The sequence below is a fragment of the Pongo abelii genome, chromosome 22 (assembly GCF_028885655.2).
Source record: "Pongo abelii isolate AG06213 chromosome 22, NHGRI_mPonAbe1-v2.0_pri, whole genome shotgun sequence".
Lineage (NCBI taxonomy): Eukaryota > Metazoa > Chordata > Mammalia > Primates > Hominidae > Pongo > Pongo abelii.
The window spans coordinates 43,161,757-43,181,195 of record NC_072007.2 but is presented as its reverse complement, the minus strand read 5'-3'; the positions used below and the strand labels follow the sequence as shown (position 1 = coordinate 43,181,195).

The window sequence follows — 19,439 nt, the reverse complement described above, 5'->3', positions numbered from 1 at the left end:
GGAAGGTGCAACCCACATTTGTGAGGTTGTTGTTGGTGGGCAGGTTCAGGCTCTTGACTTCACAGCACAAAAGAATTTGAGAGTGAGTCCAAAGGGAAAGTAGGTAAAGAAGCTTATTGCAAAGTGAAAGTACACTCTGATAGTTGGGTTGGAGCAGGCTGACAGTGCCCACTGATGCTAAGGGAGCTCCCTTTATAGGAGTCTTACATGATTATTCATGAAGGGTGGGAATGGGCATTTTTGTTAAGCATGCCGTGGGAGGTCTCGTGGATGCCCATGCACTATTGCTGTACACACTAGCACATACATCCCATGCCTCATTAGCATCTGAAATCTCCAACCAGGGGTGTGTTTTTAGCATTAAAATGAGGATGGTTCAACTTAAGGACATTGGTCGTGGACTTGTGCACCTGTTCGGACTTGGGGATTTTCTCTTTTGCCCCTGCTCCTCTCTGCTCCAGGATGTCCTAACCATGAGCCTCAGATGCAGTTCGCGCACTGTCGGGTGGTTTGGTCTCTCCATAAGTTTGACAACTTTCCTGTTTCCTTTCAAGGGAGGCTGTGATCACCCTCTCCAACCTACCTCAAGGTGAGCACCATTTGTCTTCTGGGTGTCCTTCTTTCCCTCTTTTGGTATCTCCTCCCTCTTTTGGCATCCTCATCTATTCAGCAAACATCAATAGAGGGCATCATATGTGCCGAAGATTCTCTCAGGGTGGCCTGGGGGTGGGTAGAAAGTACAAGATGATTACAAAATGATGAGTTCATGTCCTTTGTAGGGACATGGATGGAGCTGGAAACCATCATTCTCAGCAAACTATTGCAGGGACAAAAAACCAAACACCGCATATTCTCACTCATAGGTGGGAATTGAACAATGAGAACACTTGGACACAGGAAGGGGAACATCACACACCGGGGCCTGTTGTGGGGTGGCGGGAGGGGGGAGGGATAACATTAGGAGATATACCTAATGTAAATGAAGAGTTAATGGGTGCAGCACATCAACATGGCACATATACACATATGTAACAAACCTGCACATTGTGCACATGTACCCTAGAACTTAAAGTATAATAAAAATATATGTATAAAAAAAGAAAGTACAAGATGATTAAAGAGAAGCTTATGGTGTAGGCAGATAATCACACATATGAACCAATAATCAGGATACAACAGGTACTAAAAGAAGGGAAGCCTATCGGGGTGGGCTTCAGAGAGGAGGTGACATTTGCTAGAGGTCCTGAGGGTTCAATAATCTCTGCCAGGTGCAGGAAATGAAAGGCTGCTTTAGGAAAAGGGAGTAGGGTATTGAGTTCTTCTGCGAGAATGGAGAGTTGGTGAGTAATTCAGTGAGATCAGACCTGGGGATACCTGAAAGATGGTGACCTGAGGTGATGTGGAAGGTTGGATTGGAGTCTGGCTGCCCAGGGTGCTTGGCACATATTAGGTGTTCAGTTAATGTTTACTCGAAGGTGAGAGAAAGAATAATAATAGCAAGCATACAATATTGAATGTGATAATGACAGTACACATAATAGCTGTTTACTGATGGCCTACCCATTCTTTTTACCATTTACAAAGTATTGGGAAAGAAAAAAATGACAGAATTTCAGTTACTTATTACAATGCACTTCATGGCATTTCTCTACCTCTCTATCCACCACCCATCCATCCATCCTGTCTATCATCAGCTGTCTATCCATCTACCTAGGAAAGAAGCAACACAAGAGGAAAAGACAGGAAAAGAGGACTCTGCACCCCTCTGATCTCGAGTCCTTCTGTGACAAGGTGATGGGAGCTAAGATGGCATGGCAAGACCATCTGCCCTGCCTGTCCCAGCATCTGCTCTGGAGAGTGGTCGATCTGAAGCTGGCGCACGCCCCTATGGGATGCCAAGAGCAGCATCTTAGGGGGACATTTTCCTCCCTGGGGTGTGTGTAATGCCATTCATGAAGGCCTTTGTGCAGGGGAAGGGCACGACCTCTGACAGAGCTGCCAGAGCTCACCAGCTCTGAGCCTTGACCCTTGGGTAAAGAGGGCATCGAGTTACCTGGCAAAGCGCAGCTCCTTTTTCAGAACAAGGGCTGAGTTAAGAGTACATATGTTAACATGGAGAACCTTAAAGATTTTCAGGGATGAGCAACAGCAGTAAGCATCTCTATTGATTTCCTGAGATGATCTTTTCACCTGTTCAAAGGGTCAGGTCACTGCCCAGGGCACAGTCATCTGGCAGATCAGTGGGAGGGAGCACTTTTGACAATGCGTGGAACGGCGTGCAACAGATCTTGCATGTTGTGGAAACTCTATCTCTGGAGTAACTGGAGAGATTATGAGGATGCAGCACTAGGGAGGGGTATATCCACTTCCATGTGTCGCTGGAAGGTGACGTCATGCATGAGAGTGAAGCCCAAGGACGCCTCCTACCTACCAAGCCTGTGCTGTCAGCTGCCGTCCTGGGAAGCCCAGCAGGTACTTATGTCACTGGCACTGACCTCGTGAAAGCCTTTTTTGGAGCCTCACAAAACTGCCTGGAGAGCTCGTTTATGAGCTGTAAAAGAAAATTTGTCTCATTGTAGTCGTGTCTCAGTTTAGACTCAAAATAATATAGCTCAAATGGATTGCTATCTTATTCCCCAGACTGGGCTCAATAAGACGCATAGCTGACTTCTGTTAAACTCTTCTACATGCCCGGCACTGCACTTTGCATCATTTGATGCTTTCAAGAACACTGAGAAGTATAAATGATTACTATCTTCATTTTGCAGATGAGAAAACTGAGACATAAATTTGCAACAACTGATTACAGTCAAAAGAACCTGCTGCTGATTCTGAAGAGACATCAGAAGTAATGATACCCATCAGCTTTAAGTGAATTTATTGGCAGCTCATTGAAATAAGCATATTAGAAACCTCTCAAGTTGACCTGTTTGAAAGGGATAGTGCCCACTGTAAACTCTGACTTGCACGTGGCAGGTGCATATAAATGCACTAAATGTGGCCAGTCTGAGTTTAATGATGGAATGTTACGATGGTAAAGAGAGTGGCAGCATCAGCAGCTCATTCTGTCCCCCAGTCATTCATTGTTTTTTGAAATAATTCTTTATTTTTTTGGTAGAGATGGAATCTTGCTTTGTTGCCCAGACTGGTCTCAAACCCCTGACCTCAAGTGATCCTCCTGCCTTGGCCACCCAAAGGCACGAACCACTGTGTCCGACCCATCTTCACCTTTGATGGACTCCTGAGCTCTCAGTATTGCAATGTTGTTGATTTTTAAAATTATTTTTTTCTTTTTCAAAGTGAGGAAGTCAGTTTCCATAGTCATAGGAATAAGAAGCATAAACTTGCCAACAGAACATAATGAGAAGGAACTGGACTTGAAGTGTGGCCCTCAATTCCTAGCAGTGTGTAGGTGTTTGTCATGTTTTCTAGCTTCCTGGCTCCTTTTGAACACCTCTCTTATTATGGCTTGGGGGTTTCTTTCTTCCTAAAGTAGAGTCCAGATCCTCAATTCCCAGCCTCCTTGTTGGCTATGGAACAGGTAAGTGGCTGGGGCTGGGTTCGTGGGTGCACCCTTGTGACAATCTTGTTTGGAGGAAATAGGCACTGCAGAGAACCCACTCTCTGGCAAAGATGGTGGTGGTGGAGGCATCTGATTTTGGGGGACAGCAGTGACAGAAGTCCTGGAGTTCAGTGTCTGCCATGATAAGCACCAAGTGTGTACTCAGTGGGCCAGTGGTAGGTCTGTGTTTGGCTGTATGATTGGGTTTCTGGCTACAAGGCCTGTCTTCCAGGCCTCCTAAAGGCTCTGAATTACCTAAGGAACCATTTGATGGGTAGCCTTGCTCCCGAGGTTAGCTGGGGTGGGTTCTTCTGTTTTCTGCTAAGAACCCCAAGGCAGGCAAATAGCCAACCTATAAACTCTGCAATTGTCAGAGGTGTTTGAAACAGATTGGATCCATCTTGGATAGGGGCTGGGTAAAATGAGGCTGAGATCTTCTGAGCTGCATTCCCAGGAGGTCGGGCATTCTAAGTCACAGGACGACATAGGAGGTCAGTACAAGAGGCAGGTCACAAAGACCTTGCTGATAAAACAGGTTGTGGTAAATAAGTCAGACAAAAGCCACCAAAACCAAGATAGCCACGAAAGTGACCTCTGGTTTTCCTCCCTGCTCATTATACGCTAATTATAATACATTAGCAGGCTAAAAGACACTCCCTCCGGTGCCATGACAGTTTACAAATGCCATGGCAACATCAGAAAGTTACCCTATATGGTCTAAGAAGGGGAGGAACCCTCAGTTCCAGGAATTGCCCACCCATTTTCCAGAAAACTCATGAATAATCCATCCCTCGTTCAGCATATAATCAAGAAATAACCATAAAAATGGCCAACCAGGAGCCCTCGGGACTGCTCTGCTTATAGAGCAGCCATTCTTTATTCCTTTACTTACTTAATAAACTTGCTTTCACTTTACTCTATCGATTTGTCTCAAATTCTGTTTTGTGCAAGATCCAGGAACCCTCTCTTGGGGTCTGGATTGGGACCCCTTTCTGGTAACACAATGATAATCTTTGAAAAATGTCAACGATGTGAAAATTACTGCATTTTCTTTGAAGCAATTTGAAAGAACATTTGTTCTTATTAGTAATAATTAGTAATAATTGCCATCAATTTCTGAGGAATTACTAAGTGCCAGACACAGTGCAAAGTGCTTCATATCTACCATCCCACGAAATCTTACAACTCTGTAGGGTGCATGTGATCAGCCCCATGTTACAGCTGAGAAACTGAGCCTTAGAAAAGTTAAGTGACTTGTCCAAAGCCACACGTGTAACCAAAAGTGGAGTGTGACTTGAGCCAGGTTTATCTGAAGCTGAAGCTCAAGTTGTTGACTACTAGGCTCCAGTCATGTGCAACTGTCAACCAAAAATGGAGATTTGAGAGGCCAAAGATGTCACACACCTTCAAACTGCACATCACACAAGTCTTCATAAGCCTCCAGTGCCGCTGTTACTGTGGCTGTCTACAGTCAGGACCCATCCACTTATTTCTGCCTCTCCTTTTACTCCCAACATTCCCTCTTCTTACTCCGAATCTGGCCCGACCTCTAAGTTGCCCTTGTTGGACCAAACACTTTTCCTATTTGTTAAATATCCATTTGCAATTCCATGTCCTAATGCGTATTTCCAATGTTACTCTCTTTTCCTATTTATAAAATTCCAATTTCCATATCACCACTGTCCTTTTTGTCCTTACAGGAATTCCCTAAAGATATCATTGACTCTTTACATGGGGGAACACCCCTTTTCTCCTAGAAACTCCATAGTTCCTACTGGACCATGGCAAACCCCCAACCCCCATTAGCTCAGTGGAACAAGAAAGGTAGGGGAGTCATCTAAATTCTGAATACTTGTAACTGTGGCCAATACATCATGAATAACCAGAACAAAGCTCTTAAAACATTCATATTTCTTTTCATACCGAAAGCATGAATATACCTTTATTCCTTACTAACGATGTATTTTAAAAGTAATTCTTTACTACTTCTCTGTTCAAGTGCTCCAAGTTTGGTGTAAAAAAAAAAGTCACGTATTATTTATACTCTTTGGAACATCCTCAAATAGATTTTTTTTGTTGGGGAAGAAAAATAACACTGATGTTAAGCACCCCTCCCACCAAGAATACGTTCGTCAAGGTTGTGAAGCCCCTCACAGCATAGGAACACCCCAGTGGCAGGTATCTGAAGTCTTAATCCCCTAACTTTGCACATGGTTTTAAAGCAGGTGACAAATAAATATTCACCCTTGGTTGCTATTAGGTCCTTAGGCTACAGTCAGCGGGGCATTGTTGAGACCAGATATTCTCTCCCATTAATTCATGGTGTTATGTATTGCTGTGGTGGATCCTTTAGAAAACACACAGCCTCTCTGGTGTTTTGCTTTGTTCTGTTTTGTTTTGTTTTGTTTTGTTTAAGGCAGGCTGGATTAAATGATTTAAGGTCATTTTTGGTTCTAAGACTCTGTTTCTCTGATTGCTCTTCTCTCCCTGCCGTCTGTGGGGTGTTGTACTTGCAAAAGCCTTCCAGACAAGTTATCTGGCTGAGACATAAATGCAATTATCGGGGGCTGGGGGGAGGGCATCTAACAGGTTATGCTGGATTCTGTTCTTCCTGTTTCAGCAAAGCCGGCACCCGGTATTTACCCCCCTCCACTGCGGCATTTATCTACACGGTGAAAATCTTGCTCTGAGAAGCAATGTTGAATCCCACAGATGCTTGTCCCTGGGACTCATCAGGGGACAAAGACAGAGCCACACAGCCCTCATTAATCCACGTGGAAATAAAAAAGATTAAGCAGCATAGACCCTGTGACCACTGAGAAAATGACAGAAATAAAGATCATTATGTGCATCTGGTTTTCCAGGGGAAAGAAAAGGAGATAAAGCCTTAAGTCTTTAATAAGGCTAGAAATTAAAACTGGGATTAACAACAACACGAAGCATTTATGAGAAGCCGTCCATGACATTCCTGCTTAGGTTTTGCTGGCCTGGTTTCTGGAACATTTTCTGTATTGTTAATATTTATCACCAGTTTTTTCTTTAGTTGAAAGAAAAGTCACTGCCCACTGGTTTCAGGTTCACAGCCCTCTCTCTAGACATACTAGACCTGCTTCAAGACAATATTTCTTTAAAACCAATGATTCAGCATCCTTTTCATGAGGTTTCTGTAGAGATAGGGGAGTACGTATTGCTGAATTTCAATGAAGTTTTGAGTTCTGGCTTTGCTCTGTGATACACAGAGAAAACAGCTTCCCAGGAGAGCTGTCCATGCACCACGCATCTTAGGCCTGGGAGGGGCAGGAGGGGAGGATGGACTATCCCCACATTTAGACACCCCAGATTCTCCTACCAGAGATGCAGTGGACATTGGCACCTATCCAGGAGGCTGTGTTAAAATGTAACACCAAAAAACACACTGGAATCTTAACCCCTGGGACCTCGGAATGTGATCTTATTTTTGAATAGGGTCTTTATAGACCTCATCAAGTTAAAATGGGCTCATTAGTGTGGGCCCTAACCCTATATGACTGGTGTCCTTATAACAAAGGAAAATTTGGACACAGAGACAAACATGCACAGAGAGAAGGTGATGTGAAGACACAGAGAGAAACTATGCTTCTTGCATTCAACATAATGTTTTTCAAATTAATTCATGATGTTGCTTGTATTAGTAGTATGTTGCTTTTGATTGGTGAGTAGTAACCCATTGTAAAAATATGCCAGTTTGCTTATCAGTTCTCTTGTGTTTTCAGTGTGGGGTTATTAAGAATAAAGCTACCATGAACATTCTTGGACACAACTTTTTGTGGGCATTTTTCTTTGCAACATACCTAGGAGTAGATTTTCTGGGTGATGACATGGGCACGCATTTAACTAAGATTACACTAATTTATACTTCTGCCAACATGGTACAGTTGCCACCGAAACTACCCTCATAAGAATTGCATGCTAGGCTCACAAAAATTACATGCCAGGTTCTGGACAGAAATATAGTCATAATTAAGCATTAATAAGGCTGCACATTGGTCCACTTCCTTGTAGCTGCTTGCTAACCAAAAGTCATGTAGCACTAGATACAACCATTTGCCCATCCTATGTCCTTCCCACAGGTGGAATTTCTGACCTTAGAATCATATGGGCTTTTGTTTAAAATTTGCTTAAGATGTTTCTCAGATCCTGATTTCCAGCAAAATAGCTGATGCCAACCAGTGTGAAGACCCACAAAGAGGAAGTGAATCAGCATGGGCATACTGTTTCTTCATCTCTCAGTCCTGTGATTTCACCCTGCTTTCTTCAACCAATCAACAGCCCCCACACCTCAGACTACTCCAAACCTCTTAAAATCCCTAGCTCCAAATTCCTCAAGGAGGCAGATTTGAGATTTCCTCTTGTCTCCTCATTTGGCTGCCCTGCAATTATTGAACTCTTGGCTGCAGTGTCTCAGTATATGGACTTGCTACGCACTGGGCAAAAAAACCTATTATGCCAACACTTGGTATTATCAGTCTTTCTTTAATTTTAGACATTCTGGTGAGTGTGTTGTAGTATCTTACTGTGGTTTTAATTTCCATTTACCTCTTGCTGAATGATGTTGAACATCTTTTCATGTTTCTTACCAACTCAAGTATCTTCCTTTGCAAAGTGGTTACTCAAATTTTTTGTCCATTTTTAATGAATTGTTTGCTTTTTTATTACTAATATATGGAAATTTTCAAATATATTCTAGGTGAAGTCCATGTGTATGTATGTGTGTGTGTGTGTGTGTGTTGAATATTTTCTCCCAGTCTGTGGCTTAACTTTTCAGTTTCTTAATGATGTTTCTTTTGATGAAAAGTGTCTAATTGTGATGAGGTCCAATATGTGAATATGTGAATAGTTTGTTTTTATTGTTAATGCCTTTTTTTTTTACTTTCTAAGACATTTTTACCTGTCCCCAATAGTGAAGATATTCTCCTTTGTCTTTATTTTATTTTATTTTCAGATTGTGTCTCGCTGTGTTGCCCAGGCTGGAGTGCAGTGGTGCGATCTCAGCTCACTGCAACTTCTACCTCTTGGGTTCTAATGATTCTCCTGCCTCAGCCTCTTGAGTAGCTGGAATTGCAGACACCCACCACCATATCCAACTAATTTTTGTATTTTTAGTAGAGACAGGGTTTCACCATGTTGGCCAGCCTGGTCTCAAACTCCTGACCTCAAGTGATCCACCCGCCTCAGCCTCCCAAAGTGATGGGGTTACAGATGTGAGCCACTGTGCCCAGCCTGTCTTTAATTTTTAATTTCAAATTAATTTATATGTGTGGTATGATGTAGGACCCAAGGTTAATTTTTTTCTATGGCAATATCTCATTTTTCTACCATTTTTCCCTGCCATTTACTGAAATGTGATTTATTTTCTTTCTCACATTAAATTGCTTTGGCATTTTTGTCAAAAATCAATTGACCATGGGTCTGTGTGTTGTCCAGTAAACCACTGCAGGTCTATTTCTAGACTCAATGTGTTTCTTTATATTTTTTGTTTGTTTTTTGTTTTTTGTGTTGTTTTTTTTTGTGATGGAGTCTTGCTCTTTCGCCAGGCTGGAGTGCAATGGCGCAATCTCAGCTCACTGCAACCTCCGTCTCCCGGGTTCAAGAGATTCTCCTCCCTCAGCCTCCCGAGTAGCTGGAACTACAGGCATGTGCCACCACACCCAGCTAATTTTTGTATTTTTAGTAGAGACAGGGTTTCATCATGTTGGCCAGGATGGTCTCGATCTCTTGACCTTTGGCCTCTCAAAGTGCTGGGATTACAAGCATGAGCCACCGCTCCCGGCCTGTTTTTTATCCTTATACTTGAAAAATAATCCTGACCCACTAATGGATTAAATGGACCCCCTTGGCTTAAGAAATCCTAAAAGCTAAGAAAAAGTTCATTAAGTTGCTGGCTAGGGTGGAATGGGAACTAGTTATGCCTCAACATACCCCTTCCTTATTAACTTTTAACCAGAATTCTTTCCTAAGGAGTAAGCAGAAACTGGCTGTGAAAAACAAGAAATGAACATCTCATTCCTTTATCACCTTTGGCCAATCATCTGAGGCTGCAGCCAGACTCCTCCAACACTACCACCACCACCCAACACCCCCTTTGTCGTTTTTACATTGACAGTCACCAGTTTCGCAACACATCCTTTCCTGATGAGAAGCCACCAACTGTGGTGGTTCTGGGCAGTCTACAGAGGATGCACAATGCAATGACAGCGTTTGTGTCCTCTGCTTCACCTTTTGATGCCATGGGACTGAAAACTTGACCCTTAGATCATGCTAATGGTGCCATTCTTTTTGTACATGTGACACAAGGAGAGGTGTACAACTCAGTTGCACATGTACGTGTTTCTCCTTTCATAAATATTCAGCACTCCCTATGCAGCTTATTAAATATGTATATACAGCCACCCCACTCAGTATAAATTCCTGTTCCTTTTACTCCTCCCTCGAAGTGCTGTTTTTCCAGCATCTACCACAGTCTCTGCTTCCTGCCTGCAGGTTGTGATACCTTTCAGGAATAAAGCTCTCCATTTTAAATGTATAAAATATTAAAACTTTATTGGTCAGCATACCAATACCACACTGTCTTGATTACTATAGCTTTTTAATAAGTGATATGGCTTTTTAATAAGTGATATTTTTCACCCAAATCTCGGCTTGAATTTTATCTCCCAGAATTCCATGTGTTGTGGGAGGGACCCAAGGGAGGTAATTGAATCATGGGGGCCGGTCTTTCCCATGCTATTTTCATGATAGTGAATAAGTTTCATGAGAGCTGATGGGTTTATCAGAGGTTTTCGCTTTTGCTTCTTCCTCATTTTCTCTTGCTGCCGCCATGTAAGAAGTGCCTTTTGCCTTCCTCCATGATTCTGAGGCCTCCCTAGCCATGTGGAACTGTAAGTCCAATTAAACCTCTTTTTCTTCTCAGTCTTGGGTATGTCTTTATTAGCAGTGTGGAAATGGACTAATACAGTAGATTGGTACAAGTAGAGTGGGGCATTGCTGAAAAGATACCCAAAAATGTGGAAGTGAGTTTGGACCTGGGTAACAGGGAGAGATTGGAACAGTTTGGAGGGCTCAGAAGAAGACAGGAAAACGTGGGAAAGTTTGGAACTTCCTAGAGACTTGTTGAAGGGCTTTGCCCAAAATGCTGATAGCAATATGGACAATAAAATCCAGGCTGAGATGGTCTCAAATGGAGATGAGAAATTTGTTGGGAACTGGAGCAAAGGTGACTCTTGTTATGTTTAAGCAAAGAAACTGGTAGCATTTTGCCCCTGCCCGAGAGATTTGTGGAACTTTGAACTTGAGAGAGATGATTTAGGGTATCTGACAGAAGAAATGTCTAAGCAGCAAAGCATTCAAGAGTGATTCGGATGCTGTTAAGGGCATTCAGTTTTATAAGGGAAGCAGAGCATAAAAGTTGGGAAAATTTGCAGCCTGACTATGCAACAGAAACAAAAAACCCATTTTCTGGGGAGAAATTCAAGCTGGCTGCAGAAATTTGCATTAGTAGCAAGGAGCCTAATGTTAATCCCCAAGACCATGGGGAAAATGTTCCCAGGCCATGTCAGAGACCTTCATGGCAACACGGAACAACACATCACCAGGTCATCACAGACCTGGAGACACAGGAAGAAAAAGTGGTTTCGTTGCCCAGCACAGGACCCCCATGCTGTGGACTTGGTGCCCTGTGTCTCAGCCACTCCAGCCGTGGCTGAAAGGGGCCAATGTAACAGCTTGGGCTGTGGCTTCAGAGGGTGGAAGTCCCAAGCCTTGGCAGCTTCCACGTGGTGTTGAGCCTGCAGGTACACAGAAGTCAAGAATTGAGGTTTGGGAACCTCCGCCTAGATTTCAGAGGATGTATGGAAATGCCTGGATGTCCAGGCAGAAGTTTGCTGCAGGGGCAGGGCCCTCATGGAGAACCTCTGCTAGGGCAGTGCAGAAGGGAAATATGGGGTCAGAGCTTCCACACAAAGTCCCCACTGGGGCACTGCCTAGTGGAGCTGTGAGAAGAGGGCCGCCGTACTCCAGACCCCAGAATAGTAGATCCACCAACAGCTTGCACTGTGCACCTGGAGAAGGCACAAAAAACACCAGCCCATAAAAGCAGCTGGGAGCTGGGAGGGAGGCTGTACCCTGCAAAGCCACAGGGGTGGAGCTGCCCAAGACCATGGGAACCCATCATTTGTATCAATGTGACCTGGATGTGAGACTGAGAGTCAAAGGAGATCATTTTGGAGCTTTAAAATTTGACTGCCCCACTGGATTTTGGACTTGCATGGGCCCTGTAACCCCTTCATTTTGGCCAATTTCTCCCAATTGGAACAGCTGTATTTGCCCAATACCTGTACCCTTATTGTATCTAGGAAGTAACTAACTTGTTTTTGATTTTACAGGCTCATAAGCAGAAGGGACTTGCCTTGTCTCAGATGAGACTTTGGACTGTGGACTTTTGGGTTAATGCTGAAATGAGTTAAGACTTTGGGGGACTGTTGGGAAGGCATGATTGGTTTTGAAATGTGAGGACATGAGATTTGGAGGGGCCAGGGGTGGAATGATATGGTTTGACTGTGTCCCTACCCAAATCTCAACTTGAATTCTATCTCCCAGAATTCACGTATGTTGTGGGAGGGACCCAGGGGGAGGTAATTGAATCATGGGGGCCAGTCTTTCCCATGCTATTCTCATGATAGTGAATAAGTCTCATGAGATCGGATGGGTTTATCAGAGGGTTTCGCTTTGCTTTTTCCTCATTTTCTCTTGCTGACGACATGTAAGAAGTGCCTTTTGCCTCCCGTCATGATTCTGAGGCCTCCCCAGCCATGTGGAACTGTAAGTCCAATTAAACCTCTTTTTCTTCTCAGTCTTGGGTATGTCTTTATTAGCAGTGTGAAAACGGACTAATACAATAACTCTTCAAATCAGCTAGTATAACTCATCCAACTTTGCTCTTCTTTTCTATAGTTGTTTTGGCTATTTTAGATCCTTTGCATATATATTCTAGAATCAGCATGTCCATTTCTACAGTTGGATTGGGATTAAATTGAATCTGTAGATAAATGTGAGGAAAGCTGACATCTTAACATTCTAAGTTGTCAAATACATGAACATGGCATATCTGCCCATTTATTGAAAACTTCTTTAATTTTTTCAGCAATATTTTATAAATTCTCATGTAGTGATCTTGCATATCTTTCACTAAATTTAAGTGTATTCTGAATATATGATTCTTATACTACTTTAAGTAGTATATTTTAATTTTATTCTCTCATTGTTTGTTGCCTGTATATAGAAATATATTTCAATATTTGTACATCGACCTTTTATTTTACAACCTTGCTGAATTTATTTTTAAAATTCTAGTAGTTTGTTTGTAGATTCCTTTGGACACTTCATGTACACAATGATGTCATTTGTGAACAAAGATAGTTTTACTCCTTCCTTTCAGATTTTTAGGCCTTTAATTTCTTGTTCTTGCCTTATCACACTGGCTTTGCCCTCTACTACATTGTTGAATAGAAGTGATAAGCGTGGACATTCTTGCCTTCACTATAGGGGAAAAGCATTTAATATTTAACCATTAAATATTATTTTAGTTCTGTGTTAGGTAGATATCCCTTATTAGAGAGGAAATTTCCTTGTATTTCTAGTTTGCAGTTTGCTGAGAGCTTTTTGTTGTTGTTTTGGTTGGCTTTGCGTTTGCTTTTTTTTTTTTTTTTTTTTTGAGATGGAGTCTTGCTCTGTCACCCAGGCTGGAGTGCAGTGGCATGATCTCGGCTCACTGCAAGCTCTGCCTCCCGGGTTCACGCCATTCTCCTGCCTCAGCCTCCCGAGTAGCTGGGACTGCAGGCACCCACCACATGCCTGGCTAATTTTTTTTTTTTTGTATTTTTAGTAGAGACCGGGTTTCACCGTGTTAGCCAGGATGGTCTCAATCTCCTGACCTCATGATCCACCCGCCTTAGCCTCCCAAAGTGCTGGGATGACAGGCGTGATTGTTTGCTTTTTAAAACTTTGGATGGATGTTTAATTTCACTGAGGGATTCCTTTGGATTTACTGAGATGGTACAACATTTTGCTTCTTTATGATATAATTGTTTATTGAATGTTCAACCAATTTTCCATACCTTGTATAAACCCCACTTCAAGATATATTCTTCTCTTTATATATTGCTGTATTCTATTTGCTAATATTTTGTTTGGGGTTTTGGTAATTTCAGGAACTAGTCTAATATGAACAACAAACTGTTCTCATTGTGTTGAAAAGAAGGTCTTCACATCCCAAATTCAATAGCTTCGTTGTTGGCATACAAGCCTTTCATGAAATACAGATTTTTTTTAATCTCTCATTTTTACTCTTCCTTGTGAAAAATTTTAAAAAGTAAAACTGAATTGAATTTGCCATGGCACAAATAAAAATGTATAGACTGTAGACATTTTCTGTGAAATAGGGATCATCTAAAAGCCATAACAAAAACAAATTCTATTTGAATTAGCAAAGTCAGACCAAAACCAGATCCTACTCTCTCTGTAACTGAGTAATACTGAGGAACCTGGCTGTTTGTTCCTTGTAACAATGCTTGTCTTTAGCAATGCACAAATCCTAAAATGACAAATTTTATCCTGGGATTAAGAATCATCCTTTTATAACTTGGGAATGAAAACTGTCTATGAAATATGTGACTTGACTTTGAGAAACAGACGATGAATCCCCAGAATTTCTCAAAAATCCTCATAAATTGTCCCCTGACACAATCCCCAATTCCCACTCCAATTCCAGCCCACCCGCATCTTTTGATCTCTGAGTTAAGCCAATGATTCACTATGTGCAGGGTAGACTTAGCACAGACCTTCTTCCTGTGCTAAAGTGGGGTCCCATCTCCCACCTCAGAGAATCCCAGTCATACCAGGCCCTAAGAGTCATTCCCTGAGAAGCTCTTTTCCTGACATGTCCCCCAGGAATGCTTGGAAAATTGGATAAAGGTCCCATCTCACTCAGCCCCAAAGTAACCTACCTCAGGAAATGAACTCTCCCCAAACTGCTCACTAGAGCAAGGACTGTCCAAGGCCGAAACCTCTCCTCTGGCCTGCCCTGGGGTGGAACCTGCTCCCAGACAACCTGTATCTGAAGCCATTGCCCCACATCCACCCTCTGGCACACTGGTTCCAGGCTCTGTGGGGTGGAAACGGTAGCCTCAGTGCCTGTCTCCAGCCTTTCCCGAGAGCAATCCCTGATTCCTTGGAAAAACCACCCTTACTTACTACTCACAGCCCATTTGTCTTTCTCACAGTTTCTTGAGTTTGTTTTGGGCACTTGCATACAAAAGAAGCTTGGCTAGGTCAGGGGAAGCTAACATGTATAAAAGTGAGGGAAACAAAAGTGCTGCAAGCTCCCTGCATGCAACAGGGTACAGGAAAGCCATGCAGGAGGACGCACCAAGCCAAACATGGGATAGGTCAAGACCTCACGACCAGGTGACTCACCAACTGTGCATGAGCAGAGAAAATGGAATCACCTTCAGTGTGGAAAGCTGGTAGAGGATGCTCTTGAAGACACAGTTTCAAATCGTGCAGTGAGGCTGGATAGTGCTGGTCCCCAGGTCTGGCCAGGAATGACGATATGGCAGGGTATGTGGTTCCCGATGAGTTGGAGCAACAGTTACAAAAGAGCAATGACCCAGACACAGTATTTCCAAAGGCAGAGGAGAGAGAGGCTTGCTGGTCACCTGAGGCTTGTTTCAGCCCGACATGGATGAAATCCCTGTGGAACCTGCCAACTCCAATCCTCACACGTGGTCATCACTGCCACTCAATTCTTTGTCATGCCAGGCCTGGTCTCAGGAGCTGACAGCCTACGACTGAGTCAATCAAGGTACCTGCCCTCGGGGAGTTCACATACATTCTGCCAACTGAGCACCTATGGTGTGCTAAGCTCTCTTCTAAGCACTGCACCTGTGTTCATTCCTTCACTCCTCAGAGCAACCTTGTGAGAAAGGCGCTGTTATGAGCTCCACTGTACAGTTGACGAAAGAGGTTCAGAGATATGAGTTCACTGGCCCCAGAGGACACAGCTAGTAAGTGGTGGAGCTAGGACCCAGCTGCCTGGCTCTACAGCCTGAGGCCTCGGCTTCCCTGCAGGCAGGCAAGGCAATCTACACTCATCCCCCTACCTACCACCCCCCCCCCCCACACACACACATTGTTCTACTGGAAATGCTCCTGGGCCCTGGGGTACAGTGAGAAAGGAATCCTCAGACCAGCAGACAGGCAGCCATGTTTGGCTCTCGACAGGCGGGAGCTCTGAAGAAGAAGCCACTAGTGCAGCGAGACAGGGGTTCAAAGAGAAAAGCAGTCTCGAGAGGAGACTGCAAGGATGGCGGCCAGAGGGAGAAGAGCAGAGCTGGGACAGGGACACAAGAGTCCCATGGCCCAGTGTGGCTCTGAGACCAGGCCCTGGGGGGAAGGAAATCGGAGGCAGTGAGAGGGGTGATAAGGGTGGTTAGTGGAGAGGGAGGAAGTACAGGACATACTGTACCTAGCACAGTATCTGTCACCTGTTGTGGGGAGCGGAGAGGGAAAGAAGATGCTAAAAAGCCGAGGTGAAGACAGATCGTGAAAGACTTTCAATCCTTGTTAAAAGTTTAGACTTTTTGTTGTCAATGCAGAGTCATTAATGGTTAGAGTCATTAAAGGCATAGAAGTAATAAGTGGTACATGACCAAATCTATGTTTCTGTGTTAGATAGATAGATAGTAGATAACGGAAATAGATAGATGATAGACAGACAGGTAGAGATGGCAGAGATAGATAAATGATAGATAGTAGATATAGATAAATAGATCAATAGATAGTAGCTACAGATAGATAATGATAGATATCATAGATATGGTAGATAGGTAGACAGATAAGCATGATAAATAGAGATAGATGATGATATATAGTGTATCAGTCCATTTCCACACTGCTACAAAGAAATACCTAAAACTGGATAATTTATAAAGGAAAGAGATTTAATTGACTCACAGTTCTGCATAGCTGGGGAGTCTTCAGGAAACTTACAATCATGGTGGAATGAGAAGGAGAAGCAGGCAACCTTCTTCACAAGGAGGCAGGAAAGAGAGAAATCAGGAGGAACCACCAAACACTTATGAAACCATTGGCTCTCGTGAGAACTCACTCACTGTCATGAGAACAGCACGGGGGAACTGCCCTCAAGATCCAATCACCTCCCACCAGGTCCTCCCTTGACACGTGGGGATTATGGGGATTACAAATTGAGATGAGATTTGGGTGGGGACACACAGACCAACTATATCAGATAGATGGATAGATAGATACATAGAGCAATGATAGAGATTATAGAGATAGATATGATAGAGATAGCAATGATAGAGATTATAGAGATAGGTATGATAGATGGATAGATAGATAATAGATAGGTATGATAGACTGATGGAGGTAGAGGTGAAGGTACAGAGAGGTGGAGATGGGGATGGGGATGGAGATTGGGTTGGGGAGAAGGGATAAGGATAGGGATATATATTTCCTGGTGGGGCGTAGAGGGATTTAAAGGCATAGAAGGCACTAGGAGTTGGCAGAGACCCAAATTATTTGTCACATTTCTCCTCCTCCCACTGTTCTGCAAATACCTTGGGGGCAAAGTGTCCCTAGTACTCCTGGCTAACATTGCAGGCTGGTGACCAGCAGATGGAGGACATGCAGGAGGCAAGCCCTGGGCTGAAAGAACAGCCACTTCCCCTGATGGCTGCTCAACACCCGGACTTCAGATCCTCCGACCAGACCTGCTGAGCATGTAGTCGCTAATCTCTGCAACAAAGTTCCTCCCTGAAAATTAGGGGTTTTGTTTTTGTGTTTTTCCTTCTGCAGTCTTGTCCATGTTTGCCTCAATTTCCACCCCTCATTGTGACCACCTGTTGGGTCTAAATGTTATTAGGAGGGGACAAATCCTGCAGGTAGCTGCCACCTCACCCACAATGGCAGTTGTTCGGGAAGCCAGGCTCCTGCTGCGAGGGGCCACGCCACCCTGGGAGGGAAATGACCAAGGTCAATGTTGGGGACGCAGCATCTGCAGTGAGGCATTTGCCCATTCTCTTCCTGTGGTCATTGTTCCATTCCACTGACCAGCTGCCTGCAGGCTCCAGGCACAGCCGCCATTCATCAGAGATTAATGCCTGAAATGAGCCACACCTCTGAACAATTGCTTCCTATAAGAGGGACAGCACTGAATGGCCAGGGAGCCCCATTGATGACTGTTATAAAAGAGGTGAAGGCTTGCATGGAGGAAAGAAAAGTTTCACACCGCCCCTCAAACCTAGCTCGATTCTTCCTTCTCTCTCTTCTTTTCCCTTCTGACTGCCCATTTTGGCCACATTGCCTTAATTCAGAATCTTCTTTTATGTACAGGACTTGGGCAGCAAGCTGAAAATTTGTGAATTTGCTACTGTAAGTCATATTGCTCTGTGCTGATCGCATTAGTACTATTATCTGTGCAACTTTCCAACTTGACAATTAGTTACTATCATTCACACTGTGCAATCAGCTGTTAAATCCTCGTTTATGCTAATTTGAATATGAATGTGCTGTTCAATAACATGTTAGATTGCCATGTTTACAAATATACTCCAGGTATTTAGAAATTTAGATGATGCAAAACATACTGTTTAAGTTGCGCTCAGTGCCAGTTTAAATAACTTAAGCCTATTTATCAGTCACTTAGCAATTCTTTTCACATACTTCTGTTTTCCTCTGTCCTACCCTTCTCAACCAAAACTAAAATATGCTCTTTTTGCTTGTTTGTTTTGTTGCTGTATTAAACTAATCATCTTCAAGATGGGACTTAATTAGCAGTCACCTCAACGTGGGCCTTCTTTTCTAATTCCTGCTGATCTAATTCCTGACTCTTTTAGAAGCAGATGAAACAGTAAATAGGAAAAAGAAAGAAAAAAATGATCTCTGCAGCTGCAGTGTTAAATATTGACTTATAACCCAGTCGTTGAAAAGGAATGATTTGTATGTAGCTAAAAAAGGAGCGAAGACAAAATTTTTTAATGAAGGTAAAACTAAAGAGGGCGAGATACTCGTGATGGTAAACTCCTGGAAGGAAAGCAATGTGAATGCTAGAGCAGAGCTTCTCAACCCTGAGCATGCACTTGAATCACCTGGGGATCCTATGACTCGTAGACACTGGTTGAGTGAGTACCCTACTGACTGAGCTGCTGTGATTCTAACCATCTCTCAGGTGCTGCTATTGTGGCTGCTAGCCTGGGTACCACATTGAGCAGTCCAGCTCTAAAATGTATATCATCCAACTCCACTGGAAACAAGAAAAAGTAAAATAAAATCAAATACATATCATACATCTACCTTCAACTATTATTTTTACAATAAAACACACTTTTCCACTAAGAGATTTAAAAATCAAGCTTGACAATTTCCCTTCTGAGTATTAATCCAAAAGAACCGAACTCAGAGTCTTGAAGAGATGTTTGTGCAACATGTTCATAGCAGCATTATTCACAATAGCCAAGAAGTAGAAGTTATTATCCATTGATGGGTGGGTAGATAAAATGTGATGTAGACATCCATACAATGAAATATTATTCAGCTGGAAAAAGGAAGGAAATTCTGGGACATGCTGTGACATGGATGGGACTTAGAAATATTATGTTGAGTGAAATTAGACAGTCACAGAAGGATAAATACTGTATGGATCCACTTATATGAGATCCCTAGAATAATCAAGTTCATAGAGACGGAAAGAAGAATGGTGGTAGCCAGGGGCTGGGTAGAGGGGAAATGGAGGGTTGTATAATGGATATAGAGTTTCACTCTT

The 19,439-nt window shown here is 43.1% G+C and overlaps 1 long non-coding RNA gene across 3 annotated transcripts in view; it reads right to left on the bottom strand.

Annotated features, from left to right (window-relative positions):
* The window catches only part of LOC112130500 (uncharacterized), a 254,038-nt gene that overhangs the window by 133,565 nt on the left and 101,034 nt on the right, over nucleotides 1–19,439 (bottom strand). For all 3 annotated transcript variants that reach the window (XR_008517374.2, XR_008517372.2, XR_008517369.2), the window contains exon 3: nucleotides 584–720. This is a non-coding gene — a long non-coding RNA (uncharacterized LOC112130500). The remainder of the gene's footprint in view (nucleotides 1–583; nucleotides 721–19,439) is intronic.